Consider the following 15,968-nt stretch of genomic DNA (forward strand, 5'->3'; position numbering starts at 1 on the left):
AATACACAAGAGATAAATATCACTCAAACATCAATTAGCGTTTATTTATTTCATTTCCATCAAGTGTGCATATATACACTTAAACAGGACATTATGCCAGTAATCAAAGCATGTGCTAAGCGCACTCACGTTACGGAAGTCCAACCAATAAATATCGACTAAAGTCTATGAAAATGTTGAAATAAGCAAGCGCACCAGTCCCGCTTTAGCCTCCTGCAATATGACTAAGACAGGATTTGGACTAGTTTTTTTTTGGTTATTAAGTGCGCGCGCTGCGGACAAAAACAAACCATACTTTCTTCTTAATTCTTATTTCAATCTAAGTTACAGAGTTACATTGTGCAGCATAAAGGAAGTTGTGCACATGGGAAGTTAAATACCATAAGACTTCATGCATACCAGCGAAAGGCGGATAGTGAACTGAAATTCTGTTTACTGAAATATATCACAACAAATGCAGCATTAGTCATCCGGCTATTCGGATTGCTTGGTCCATAATTAACTTCTCTTTCTTCCGATTATTAATTGTATCAGCAGTTATATTTAACATATTGCAATCCAGTATTACAAATGATGTATTTAATAATATGCTAGTGTGTGAGTTTCATAATAATTAAGACCAAATTTAACGGACCAATAACTTAAGGTTTAGCAAGCTGTCGTTGACATAAACCATGCAATAAACAATGGATCATGACCGATTTTTTCTAGCTCATTTATTGCGAAAGATCATTATACATATATAGATAGAGAGCAAGGACTTTACCCTGCGTCTAGACAGGGAAATGTATCATTATCTTACGTTCAACTGCATCTCCGATTTCATTAAGTTGCACAAAAGTATTACGAAAGTATGCAGGCAATACCAACAACCAACTCAAAACACCTTTCACAAAACTTGGCATAAAGTGCAAATAGCTGTCATTTTGTATAGGATACGCCAGACTATAGTATAAATGTTTATACAAGTCGTAAATTATGAAAATGATTTGCATGAAAACTGCTTCAGGTCTGACAATTTAGAGTAGGAAATATGCTAAAGTGGGCACTTCAGGTAAAAGCATAAATTTCACAACAGTTTCACATTTCAACTGTTGAGAAATGTCACTTCACTGCTATCGTTAAGATATAAATCACAATAAACATCAGTAGCTGGAACTCACATAAATGGAATAAATATGTCTTGTTTTAAGCAACACTTTAAATCTTCTGTAAGCAACTTTTGAAATTAAGTTTCTGAATTAAGTGTATATGTTTAGCTCTTTTAAAAGCATGTAGCAGAATACTTAATATCTAAGGTCATTGAATGAGATAAAAAAAAGCACAATTTTATACAAAATGCAGCACCCCCACCCCTATCTCCCTCTAACTTACAGTCAACACCATGCAATCTTATACAATTCAAATACATCTAGAGTTTGCAAAGTTTTTTTTATAAAACTTAGTTATTCAGTTAAACCAACTTTTAAGTAAAGTTTAAGTCTACAAACTTGCTTAATAACTTATTCCAAACATTATAAAATCCTCTTCGAGTTTAATACATCAATGTTAAAAATAATATGAATTAATATATCAGTCAACCTCCAAATGTGACTGAACTCCAAATCAACACACCAAAACTCCAGACAGACCACAAAGGTCAGTGGCTAAATTTGATCCCCCTTTTTCCAAGGGTCATTAACAACTACCCTACAACACTGCAAAGAGCCTATTCAGACACATGTGGTCAGGGAATATTACTGCATTATTGGGAGCTGATATCTGGGTCAGTGTGCACATGCTGTCTAGCCAGCATTATTGGCTATAATACATGTACCTAGTGACCCCAGGTATAGCTAACACTTTCAGTAGAGACTGGCCAGGGGTTTAACCTCTGCTTGCACTCAAGTGTATATAATGACAGCCCATGTAATGTGACATAATAATATATATTTGTGTGTATAATTTAATCACTGCATGTAATCTTTGACAGGGGTATAACTTGTGTTTCTAGCGCATGACATTTTTTTTATTATCATTTTAAAAATGTTTTTTTGTTTGTATATATATATATATTCTTCTATTTTATTAAAGCAAATGATTTCCGATTAGGAGATATATATATTTCAGATTTGTCAACAAGACATGTCAACAACATCATTACGCACTTAGGCCTAAAATAACATATCTGTGTTGACTGACTAAGCCGGTCTCAAAAAAACTAATGCTAAATTTGTTGGAAGTTATTTTAAGCCCAGTCAAAATGGTTGATTTTTTTTTTAAGTCCTGTCAAAACAGCAAAGCAGGTCGCGAATGCTGTGAATTCCATAATTAATATTTGTGTTTAATTGTATAAATATAATCAAAACAAATGGATTTCAGGGTCAAAAATAACTAAAAATCGGAAAATTGCATATTTTTTCACTCTTGGGTCGAATCCCCCCCCCATCTACGCTCGAGTAATTTTGCCAGGTAGAACCTGGTTGCTCTAAACACAGGACCAGGTATCTTTTTAGGCCTTTATATGGGTTGCATGCTTCTCCAATGATTAGGATTTTAAATTTCCCAAATTAGATTCACTTCATTCAAGTGCCCTAATTATCAATCATAATTCATTTCATTACGTAATCCATCATCTTGTCACAGAGATACACAATAGTTATTATAACTGCACCCACTTATAACTGGAGCTATTTATAATTTCAATCATGAGGGTCGTTAAGCAATGTTAACTGCACCACCCACTTCAAGAGTTATTTATAGTTTCAATCATCATGGTTATAGGGTCTGATTTATTTATAGTTTCAATCATCAGGGTTATTAAAGGCCTGAGTTTCAATCAACCATTGATGGTTGAAGTAAATGATTGCAGCTAGGTAATGAATTGTCAAACTTACTGTGCAATAAGAAACGTGTGTATATTGAATGAACTTTGTTATTTATAGCATGCTACTTATTGCATGCTACTAATTGTATTGGAACAGGTAAGAGCACTGACTCACCCAGGTTTATTGCAATCCTTGTGTGTGTATATTGAATGGACTTTGTTATTTATCGCATGCTACTTATTGCATGCTACTTATCGTATGGTAACTGGTATGAGCTCTGACTCACCAAGGTAATTATTATGATATGACAATTAACGAATAAACAAAGTTAACACCCCCTATATATATATATATATGCTTATGATATCAGCAGGAGTTATACCACACACAACATCAATGGTCAGTTGAGTCGAAGATTGACAAGAGAAATCATGGCTGTTTAGTTTCATTGCACAGAATATAAATTAACCTGTATATTCATCATATGCTGAATGTGCATAACGTTTTTCTACATGTACAATATTACTATGAATGAACTTCTAGTTCAGAAACAAACTGTCTGGCCACTTCAGTCTCCAAGTAACAATGTTGCATACCAAAAATCTGCCAACTGCACCTTTGGCCATTGTAAGTGGCAGTTTTAATACTGTTTGACCATTTGACCACTTCGATGACCAGTCAATCCCTTGGTCAAACAACTGGTCAGTCTGCACTTAGACTGCCCAAGGCAAGCTGACTGGCTATAACTTTTCCAATTAACCATGACTAATAACGATATTGAACTATATGTCTGGTATGACCAGCATTTACAAGGTTTTGACCACTGGAGTTAATTTGGGCTTTAATCTACTGACCAGCACCCCATGAATTTATTAAATATCTATTAATACCATAGTAAACTCTGAAAACCACAGAACAATGGTTAAATCACCCTCAAAAGTTCTTCTAAATATATAATTTGGCTTAATTGCTTCTGGGGTTTATAAAATGCAACAGTCATGTATATATATATATATATGACATAATCCATGACTAGCTTATATATTAAATATTGAAATATTGCAAACTCAGCAAGGTCATAATCTATAATGATAGTGCACCTTTAAATTGTAGCCCATTGAATATATGTGTCAGACAGTCTGAAATAGAGAATATTTGTGAACAATATAGGACAGTTTTCAAGTCATTATAGATAAAATGTCGCACAAAACTTCATAATGAAGTCCCAAATGAGGTTTGTAATTATGAATTATTGATAAAGTATTATTCCTAGTGGAAAGGTACAAAATTGATGATCACCAGACAGGAAAAAAAACATTAATAATATTTCTGTCCCAAAACAATCAATGTATCAATCAATTTTTCAAACTGTTTAAATTAGTCATGGGTCTGAGCATTGATGGCCAAGCTATTTGTAGACCTAGAAAAAAGGGGGTCAAACCGCAGACTGTATAATCAGAAATAAAAAAATTCACCTCATATAGCCTCGCTGATGCACTTAACGGAATTGTATAGAATCTGACCCAAGTCCTATATTAGGGTTGCATCCTTTTCCAAAACAGGTAGGGTAGGTATGCTTTTTATTTTATTTTTTCAATATGCGTTATGTGGGAACATTATTGTCGTCATAGTTTATAAAAACAAAACATTTTGAAACACAAACTTAAAAAAAATAATATATATATATTATTTATACAGACTGACTTCAATAACAGTAGGGTGGTGACTTTTTCATAGGTAGGGTCGGGTAACTCGACAACAGGTGTTATTTTTTTATAGGTTTAACTTATTTGTACCATGTTCCATATCGGAGTTAAATTCAGCCATTCAATAACTAGCATGGGGATAAATGGTAATGTAATTCACTTTTACTGCATGCTAGAAATGAACGCTGTGCATGTCAACATAGAACAAAACAGTTACGTCGGCAACTTCCCACGTGATACAAATTATACACTAAAGTTAAATGGCTCAGTTATAATTTTAAAAATAGGTGTTGCGAGTGCAACTTACAACGCTATTCACTTATATGCACCCTCTATATTGAACGTTGTCCATGGTACAAAACACTTACTTCACCCACTATACCCTGGCGTGATTGATATTATACACTCATGCGGCGTTAGCGCTGTAATTGTAACTTCACTCTTCTTGGATTAGCAGTACATTTTGCAACGCCTTGCAAGGTTAAATTATACCCTTATAACAAGATTTCTTTCCAAAATTTATTCTCAAATTACAAACATATGTAAATGAGCAGAAATCGCTCACTGCTATAATGTGACAAACCAAAATGAATGGAACTAAAATCTGAATAAATATTATATTGGCGTTTCATTTCTATACTGCTTTTATTACCCGTTAGCATTTTTTTTATTTCTGCATAAACAATTCATAAATGTTAAGAGCCTGCAGAACTCCTGCAAGCGCCATAATAATTCCAATTTATAGCATACAGTAGAAAAAAGACCCGTCTGCGTCATTCCTTGTAAGTGACTCAAAAGTTTAAAGAAATAGAACTTCTGTTTAATTTACCAGTCGTCGTTCAAACATATAAGCCATATAAGGAAACAAATGATCGCAGAGATATATATTTTTATTCTTCTCCAGTGAATGTGCATGTGCAATTCTCTTAATAATTGTCCCATGTTTAACAAAACCTTCGGTGGGTTGTCCTAGGTTCATCAAACTTGCATGCAGTACCCAGAGATCAAAGCCAAGTTTCAGACAATAATTCACAGTTAAGTATTGTTAAACAAATAATACATGATTGCTTTTCACCATATTGAAAAGATCAAAATGATAGTGCACAAACAATGTTAACTGCTACACAAACAGACAGTTTTCTTTTTCTGTTTGATCTCAGACAGACACTGAAGTACTGACCCCAAGAACCTCAATAGTTTCTTTTGTCTGCAATACTAACATTTTTATTATATAATATTTTTCACGAACATAAGTTTTCAAACAAACAATTAAAAAAAACAGGTTGAAACTTCGGTGAACAGTCCTAAAAGTCCACAATCCTGGAGAGTTGTTTGTGCTGATGTAAAAGTTGTGTTGGCTTCTAACTGTAGTTTGATCTTCAGTGTTACGCAACCATTCTAAAACCTTTATAGAACAACACTACATGACTAATATGTGTTTTAAAACAGTATTTAACTCTTAACTAAAGGGCTCATTGCAACTGTTGTTTGTGTATATTCTTTTTTCATTGAACAAGGGGCATAACTCCCCAATGAATGAAACTACAGTTATGGGGCTTGCTATACATGAGCATATTTTCTTTGGCAAATAGACTGATACCATAAGTTACAGGGTAAGTAGGTGACAGTATATGGGATATACAGGCAAAGGAAACAGAGCAAAGATGTAAATTCAACTTAATTATTTACCGAGAGCGCAGCAGAGTGAAGGACAATGCTGTCTGGTGGGTTTTTTTTTAATGAAACAGGGGGAACATCTCCCAAATTAATGAAGCTTCCTATATATGTTTGTATTGACTTCGGCAACTTATGTACTAAGTTTCATTCCCACCTGGATCAGATTTTGAACAGATTTTGAAGAATTGCCAATGTTAAAGTTTATGCCAATTGTCAATAATGTCAAGCCACTGCGCGACAACACCAAAGCAATATGACAATTCTATCGCCCTTTTTTGGCAAATGCAGGCAAGCCTTTAATTTATTAATTTATACATTTCACATTCTACAGAGTCGGATACAGGGATTGGTATCCTATTCAAAACAAAGATATCTAGCAAATTTCTCAAATTTCAAGATGGTAACATGTTTTAACAAATTCCAATAGATGGAGAAGTGCAAATGAACTATCTGCTGTCTGTCGTGATTGTGATAAACTATGTCTACCATTACATTACAAAATCCTGACAATTTTATCATATCTATCATAATTACTTAAAACCAGACACTGTAAATTCTAATGCAAGGCCAAAGGTAAATATAATGTGGTACCCTCGCCCCTATACCAAGATATTTAGTATGTTTATTTTTATTTTTTTTAACATGTGTATGGATCATCTCAACAGGCATCTATCATTAAAATTGTGTTCGCTACAATTTAAAACATAAATAAATAAAATAAATAAATAAATAAATAAATAAATAAATAAATAAATAAATAAATAAATAAATAAATAAATAAATAAATAAATAAATAAATAAATAAATAAACAAATAAATAGACATACCTATATAATTCCTATCATTTTCAACACCGTAGCCCTAAACACACAATTCATTTCCTAAGCCTTTGTCAAGCCGCTTTTAACAGCCTGACTGAATTAATTTGAATACGAATAACCTTGACCAAATTTATCAAAGTTAGAAACAAACACATGAAAAAAACATTGATACAAGCCATAGAATAAATACACACATGAATAGGCTAAAATTGGCAAGGTGGTTGACCAAAATATGGCAAGGTTATCACTATATTATCAATATAGATGTCTCATTTGCTCAGTCTAGACACACATCCAAATACTATAAACCCAGACGGCCAGTCATGATAATCATTATCCTTTGTTTAACATAGGAAATTTGGACTTTTACTCACACTGGTAGTGTAAACAATAATCTAGCCCATGATCATATGGAATGTTAGAAGGTAGACTATTTATCATTGAATGCACATTTTACCATTGCAAGAGCAGAAATGTTTTACTCATTTGAGGGCAGTTTGGTTGGTATATAATTGATAGTTAGTGGAAATAATTGTTGCATTTATATAATTGTACTAAAGTTAATGGAAATATATATGCAGCATTTATAAATTCTAAGTTAATGGCTAAAATAATTCTCTATAAATAGCATTGGCACTATATGACAATATCATGAATTCACTCAAGTTAGGCCCCACCGAGGAGGCAATGTACGGATCATTAATAAGGGGACTTTATTAAAGACTCAGACTCTCAGGATTTTGATAGCTTGTGGGGGGATGGGACTGCCGCCCAGGAAACAAACATGGTTACGTTATTTCGTCTTAAGATTATTGGTGCTCCGAACAAATGAGACATCCATCTTCCCAGGAATTTCGACCAGCCTTCCTAATCCATAGGCAGGATTAACATAAATAAGTTTGTGATATTTCTAGATCTCATGGGTGAGCCCCTTTTCGCCCTTTCCCACCTGTGGGGTTTCCATCTCTCTGTGGGGGAAAATATTGACGTGTGTTTACGTAAGAAAAATCTGTGGGCAGGACAGTCAGACTGTTATTTAGACAGTGTTAGCATTTTTTTCCAAGAAAAAGACAAGACAAATTAACGAGGTGTCTATCCTTTTCTTGCCATCAAAAACCTAACTACAGCCCAGACAGTGGCCCAGTATAAAATATGACTCAAGATACTATATTATACTGCAGACAGGAACATTTGTAAGGAAACATCCATCTTTATTGAGTTTTGCATATAAAAGAGTTGGCAATATTTACACGAACCAAGATCAAGAGCATTTTGAATGAACGTTATTAATACAGGAAATGATCTGATGGCAAAAAGTTGCACCAGACAGAATGATAAATATTGGTTTTATCCAAATACAGGCAGAAGAATACTAAATATGACAATCCTCAGGTTGAGAAAGCATTCTACATAATTACGGTCTACATGTCTGCGCATACGAGGTGGCTGCAATGTAGTCTGCATGGTACAAAGCTTGTGTTTTTTGGTCACATTAAACCATTTCATTAAGTAACTCCGCCTAAAAATAAAAATCTTGCTAAAATTTAAAATTCAGGTTTAATTTTTTTTTTTTTAAATATGCACATATCATATGCAATATTAAAAAATAGTATTTATAGGCCTGATCTTCCAATGGCTTAAATCATACAAAGGTCTGTAGATAATTGCTTTAAATACAGCTGTGACAAATGGATATTGTAGTATATATATCAACATAAAATTATCTAACCATAATTGTAACACATTTTCAACAGAATTTATAACCCTTAAGGCAAAAGAGATATTTAAAACATTTCTTTTCTCTGAAAAAGTGTACTGTAACATTTTAATGACAATTTGGCAGTAATAAATTATTCATAATTTTTAGTTTTGACACTGTCAAACAGACTTGACGAAAACAAAATATGCATCATCACTGTTTAATTTACATTTTCACTCTTACTTGAAGTAAGCAGACATATTAATTTTCAAAGTACGAAAAACAAGAAATAAAAAAATTGAGCTTGAGTCATGATGAGACATTTTAACATGCAGCTGCTAGAAACTTCCCTCAAGTTTACCAAGTTGATGTACTTGCATCTAGTTCATTCATTCTGAACTTGTTTATGGACATACAGCATTCAAATCCAGTATTTTCAATTGACAAAAACTTTATCTTTCGGCCATCTTATCTTTCGGTCATCTTAAAAAGAAAATTGTGTGTTTGCAGCTATCCAACTGACTCAGTGAATTTGGCAAGACTCAAAATGTTTTGGGTGCCTGCCTGCATTGTAAAATTTTAAGGGGGTCTATTTACTACAGAGGGGCCTATTTTTTAAAACTAGCCAAAAGGTACATACATCAGGAAAAAATACATTAAAAGATAAAATCCCTATGGTAACCGTAAACAACCATTTTTAAAACTGTGGCCTTGAGATTATTTTTTTGATATGTCAAGTCTTTTACTATTGTTAACTGAAGAATGGAGAAATATCTAGACATCCATTTAAACACAATCAATTAAATTGAAATATTTTAAGAAAAATAAAATCCTTATGGTAACCGAAACTATTATTTTTAAAACTGTGGCCTTGAGATTAATTTTTTGATATGTCAAGTCTTTCACTATTGTTAACTGAACAATGAAGAAATATCTAGACAACCATTTAAATACAAGCAATGAAATTGAGATGTCTGGGTTATACTCACACCCTAAATTAACTTCAGCAGACTAGGTTCATATAACATATTTCTTCCAGGAAAATTTCATATTATTCTATGATCAAATATTAATCTTGATGCTTCATTTCAGCAAAAAACCGATTCCCAATAGATTTTCCCTAAAATAGGTATCAATGATACATTTCAAGCTACAGTCAAAATCCATTAGCTTGATATCGCTTGGCTCGATTTCCTCGTTGACTTTAACTGGATCATGTAAAGGACCTATTTTGACTTACTCTTTTTAAGCATTCACGCTTGGTTCGAAATTCGCAAGGCACTTTGAGCCTTGAGAATTTCGAACCAAGCGTGAATGCTTTTTTGGTCATTCCCTGGGATATCGAGCCAACCATAAATTTTGGCCTCCAAAGCTCACCAAAAGGCTTAATGTTCATTCGTCTGTTAATGCTTTTTTCCATATATTATTACTCAACCATTATTAAACCCAGAGTTATAAGTCTTGCTACATATGGCAGTGCCTATCATCTCTGAATATCTTTTTAACAGCTATTGCAAACGTTAATTTTTTTTGGCATAACATCGACAATGCCCTTGCAGACCTTAACAATACTTCACTTTTTTTTATAAATATTCATGCAATTCCTCATGGGCTGCAAATTCATCAGCCAAACAACTTTCTAAATCTTTACTGCGATTGTTTAAAGGGACTTGACACCAGATGGTTTCAAAATTGGCAAATACAGTATTTTCTCAAAATAAAACTAGAATTGTCAATATGAGCTAGTATGAGGCCGATAATACACGTACATCATTTTACATGATTAAAATAATATTTTGCTGCTGTCTCAGCTGAGGTTACCTGTTTAAAAATAGCGCACTATGGTTTCCCAGTTTATAGTATGTATAGTTAGCATGTGAAAGTCACATGATTAGTACAGGTACATATACCAAGGCTATTTTTAAATTAACTGGGATTTAAGTGGTAGACAAACTCAGTAAATTTTCAAATTGGTAAAATACGCAAAAACTTTGAACGATACATGTGCTGCAAGCAATGTGATATATCAGTAAGATTCAATGCCTTGTACACAACAATATCAATTTTTTGATAACTTTCTATTTTGTTTGCAGTTGTATCACCTGGTGTTTAGCCCCTTTAATGCTAAAACACTCCATGGGCTACACATATTTTTAATCAACCGAGCATCACATGCTCAAATTTAATACTGCACCAGATATATTCCATAACGTCATGTCTGTACCCACTTCAGTGGGCAAATTCACTCACCTTGCTGAGTGCAATCAACAATCTGTTGAACCTAAAAGTACTTTCTTTAATGCGAAAAAAATATAATTGCAATAATATGCAACACATTGCACACATCATGCTCAAGCTGTTTTGCTCAGAAATCAATAGTCAGTGCGCAAATTATTTTTAAGTCCAAAAGCGCATTGTGATAGGTGTTTGCGACTGAAGCGATCAAAAGAGTTTTATTCATTTTTTTACGCACTGGGGAGGATGATCTATAGGGTCGGGCCTTGGCGCCAATGGCAGTCACAATTTTGGGACTTCGGCGCTGAAAAAAGTATGGGCGTACTAAAAAGCGATACAGCTTTATGAACGTAAATCTACAGTGAATTTTGTGTGCATAACATCAGCCGCAAAAGTGAGACAATTTTTGCCATAATTGCTAAAAGGGTAAAAAAATTAAGTCGAAAGGGAAAGTTAAGGCCCTTGATTTTGTACCTTGTAGATTACATCCAAATCAATCTTGCTTTACCCCCCTTAGGACTGATGGTGGATGATATATATAGTGCTGACAAGACCAACCCCATCTCCAATCCTCACCAATGACTGAATAACTGGCTACATTTTAACAGCTGAGCATTATGATAATTATGTTTCCAAACGTTACCTAAAACAGGAACATTTTTTAACATTTTTAATAGCAACTCGTCCTTTCAAAGAATGCTCATTTAGAGCAACAGAAATATTCATGAATTCACAGCTTAACAAATTCTTTTAAGTACAAAGTGATTCAGCCGAGGCCTAGGTAAAACACACAGTTCAAAAGGTTACAAGTTTGTAAAAACTCGGTCATTGTTAGACACTACTTTAAATCAGCGGGTTACAATATGGCGAACTTGCAAACATCATTAATTATCAAGTATTATAATAAATAGATTTTAATTATGAAAAATATATGTTTGATGACACCATATGTACAATTCATACCATGTTTTGTGCAATGAACGCAGATGATTGACTTACAGCCAAAAAGAATGTCACAAAGAGAAATATGTTACCCTAATGAGAAATATTGCTTAATGAGGAAAAACTAATTCGATCCTCTTCATCAGTAGGAGCACATCTCATTTAAAATGACTTATTCTTTTTTCAATTTTCAGGTGCATCTGAGGTTATAAATTTTGCCACAATCAGAATTTCTTGGGCAATAGATCAACAAAAATACCAATGCTGTTTATATAAAGGTACTTTACATTGACTTTAAAACCCCCCAATTATATTGGGAATAATCTGAACTTCATCCCTAAGCATGTTACAACAAAACCTATCTGAACTTCATCCCTAAGCATGTTACAACAAAACCTATCTGAACTTCATCCCTAAGCATGTTACAACAAAACCTATCTGAACTTCATCCCTTAGCATGTTACAACAAAACCTATCTGAACTTCATCCCTAGGCATGTTACAACAAAACCTATCTGAACTTCATCCCTAGGCATTTTACAACAAAACCTATCTGAACTTCATCCCTAGGCATATTACAACAAAACCTATCTGAACCTCATCCCTAAGCATATTACAACAAAACATATCTGAACTTCATCCCTAAGCATATTACAACAAAACCTATCTGAACTTCATCCCTAGGCATATTACAACAAAACCTATCTGAACTTCATCCCTAGGCATATTACAACAAAACTTATCTGAACCTCATCCCTAAGCATATTACAACAAAACCTATCTGAACTTCATCCCTAAGCATATTACAACAAAACCTATCTGAACCTCATCCCTAAGCATATTACAACAAAACCTATCTGAACTTCATCCCTAAGCATATTACAACAAAACCTATCTGAACTTCATCCCTAAGCATATTACAACAAAACCTATCTGAACTTGGTCCCTCAGGAATAGTACACAAGACCTATCTGAACTTGGTCCCTCAGGAATAGTACACAAGACCTATCTGAACTTGGTCCCTCAGGAATAATACATGAGACCTATCTGAACTTGGTCCCTCAGGAATAGTACATTGATACCTATCTGAACTTGGTCCCTCAGGAATAGTACATTGAGACCTATCTGAACTTGGTCCCTCAGGAATAGTACATTGAGACCTATCTGAACTTGGTTCCTAAGGAATAGTACACCAGACCCATCTGAACTTGGTCCCTCAGGAACAGTACACCAGACCTATCTGAACTTGGTCCCTCAGGAACAGTACACCAGACCTATCTGTACTTGGTCCCTTCAGAATATTACATTGAGACCTATCTGAACCTGTTCCCTTTGGAATAATTAAATGAGACCATATTCTGAAATTGGTTCCTTAATAGTAGATTGAGACCTATCTTAACTTGGTCCCTTAGGCCCTTCAGGCATTTTGATGTCAGTATTGGCGCCTGCTGCTAGTTGAAGTGATGAAAGGGATGTTTCTTCTCTCCATGTGCTAACATATATATATGACGTTACCCACCTTTGTGTTTGTTCTGCCTTTTCACTTGACAAGCAATATAAAAAACTTCCAAACTTGTTTATGTTTCGGACATCACAGTTATTTCGAGAATAGGAAAGTGCGTATGTACTATGCTATGCTATGTCATGTTTATTGTGCAGCATGACATATATACACAGGAACCAGCGGAAAATAATGAAAGGGTACCAGGGTCCAAAATTCAACCCGTCCATGCCTAATTAGTTTGTAGTCCGTTCAATTGGATGCTAATGCTGAGGGAGTAACCAAAGACCTCCAAGCCCCTCCCCCCAACCCACACACCCACCCACCCAAACCCTCCTAGCTTCCTAAATACTCTTTTATTTTCTGCCACATTCCTGTGTTACAAAATTCTTGACCGATTGATGAGAGTCTGCACACCATATGATGCCAATTTTGAGCTTCTACGTACCAACCTCCTGAGTCCAGATTACCCTTTAAATAGTTTTTGAAGACTGCACTACAAAAATGGGGTTTTCAGCCTCATTTCCAATCCTGAATAGTCTGAAAACTTACATTGAGTATGGACCACAGGACCACAGCAGACGGAGTAAAATCCCTGTGGAAATTATTTATATTTGTACATATTACAATTTTTAATGCAAATGTCTAGCAAAAAACAAAATTAACGTCTGGAAATTTAATCTCTCAATCCTTATTCAGGATTATAATCCTGAATTTGATTATCTCCCAATGCTTATGCACCAGTCAATTGTAACCACGCCCCCCCCCCCCCCCCCCCCCCCAGGTCGGGGGGTATACTGGGGATAGCTAGGGAAATCGGCCTGAGTCCGCGGTGCAGAATGAATGTGATTGTTTTGTCTTTGAGCAAAATATAGCAGGGAATTGGCCTTACCTAGGGTCCCTTTGGTGCAGGGGCATTTTGCAGGGATTTTACCATTAGTTCGTCCCCACAGAGCGAAGATTTTACCCGGGGTTGGCTGGACCGAAAGTCAAAGTCCCCGCTATTCCCCGGACCTTGGGGGGATGTGGTTACAATTGACGGGTGCATTAAAGTCAGATGTTAGTAGCTTTATCTCAGTTGGCCAATGTGCATAACTGAAATCTCTATTCTAAGTTTAGAGGTATGGGACATGCTGCACAAATGCACATTAAATACATCATTGCTAAGGTATGTACCAAGTGAATATCTTGAATCATTCACAAGTGATGGCTGATGAATAAGGTTTATAATACATACATTGCCAACAACGATGCTGACAATTTACAATTAAATAAGTCATAACTATACAATTGCTATAAAAATACCTCAATTTTATTTCTTTGAAAGTCAATTGAACCCAAAGTTACATTATCACAGATGTGGTTTCTTACGCTTATGGAAGTAAGAAACAGCTAATATTAAAAAGCCACCACAAATCTGGTATAGTTTTTCATGTGGGGAGTACAAAATAATACAAAAGAACTTTCCGCCAGACTTGCTGGAGTTCAATATCCTAAAATCTATAAATACTGGACTAAAAGTTCAACGGCATTGTGACATTCAGCATTTGCCTTTCTCAAAACCGAAATGTTCTTTTAAAGAAATTGAGGAAAGCATGGATGCATTCAAACATATGCCCTAAATATCAGGTCAGAAGACTAAACAGAGTCTGAATAGTCTGTATCAGTCGGTACAAAGCTATGTTTATATGTTATATGAAAATATACACAAATAATTTTGAAATATATTTGAAATATGACCTAGTTGATGAACCCACCACACCCAAACCCCCCGCCTCCACCACCACCCTGCATTCACCGATTCACTATTTTCCCCAAATCTCAAAACATACAATTGAATGATTGATATAATGCACCAGTCAATTGTAACCACGCCCCACGCCCCCCCCCCCCCCCAGGTCCGGGGAATAACAGGGACTTTGACTTTCAGTCCAGCCAATCCCGGATAAAATCCCCGCCCTGCGGGCACGAACACATGGTAAAATCCCCGCCAAATACCCCCGCACCCAGGGAACCTAGGTGAGGCCACCTGAAAGGTAAAAACACGGCCCATTTCCCCGGTTATCCCCGGACCTGGGGGGGGGGGCTGTGGTCACAATTGACTGGTGCATAAGTAATAAAGTTCTCCTTAAAAAACACAGAAATGGAATTAAAGAATCAAGTCTTTATTTATTTATTCTTCACATGTTTTTTTCTTCACATATATGATTTACATTATTATCTTAAAGTACAATCATGAATTTAATTGTGACCGAAATCATAAGACCTTGAGATTTCATAACTTCAATTGCTGGTTTTATGATGTTGTTTACATATTTTTACTTTATCAATTGATGTTTTGAGCTTTGCAGAAAAATTGAGGAGGGGGAGCGCATTTTGGGTGTGGGGGGATGCGTGGGTGGCCCTTAAGGTGGGTGGACGGGTCATTAAGAAACTGCCAATTGCATTTATGAACACGTTCAAACAATATTACTGCCAGTAGAAAACAGGACAGAGAAACAATCTCTCTCAATCTGACACCGAACTATAGAAATTCAGCCACACTATTTATGTGTACATTCGATCTGACACCGAACTATAG

The 15,968-nt window shown here is 35.1% G+C and overlaps 1 protein-coding gene across 3 annotated transcripts in view; it reads right to left on the reverse strand.

The window, feature by feature from the left end:
• The window catches only part of LOC128242255 (uncharacterized), a 131,190-nt gene that overhangs the window by 60,982 nt on the left and 54,240 nt on the right, over positions 1–15,968 (reverse strand). Inside the window, exon 1 of one of the 3 annotated variants that reach the window (XM_052959347.1) lies at positions 130–209. The exons of the other annotated variants lie outside the window; for them this stretch is intronic. The gene's annotated coding sequence lies outside the window, so the exon portion shown is untranslated. Of the gene's footprint in view, positions 1–129; positions 210–15,968 lie in introns of those variants that run through there. 3 annotated transcript variants of the gene reach the window in all.

This window comes from Mya arenaria, chromosome 8 (assembly GCF_026914265.1).
Source record: "Mya arenaria isolate MELC-2E11 chromosome 8, ASM2691426v1".
Classification (NCBI taxonomy): Eukaryota; Metazoa; Mollusca; class Bivalvia; order Myida; family Myidae; genus Mya; species Mya arenaria.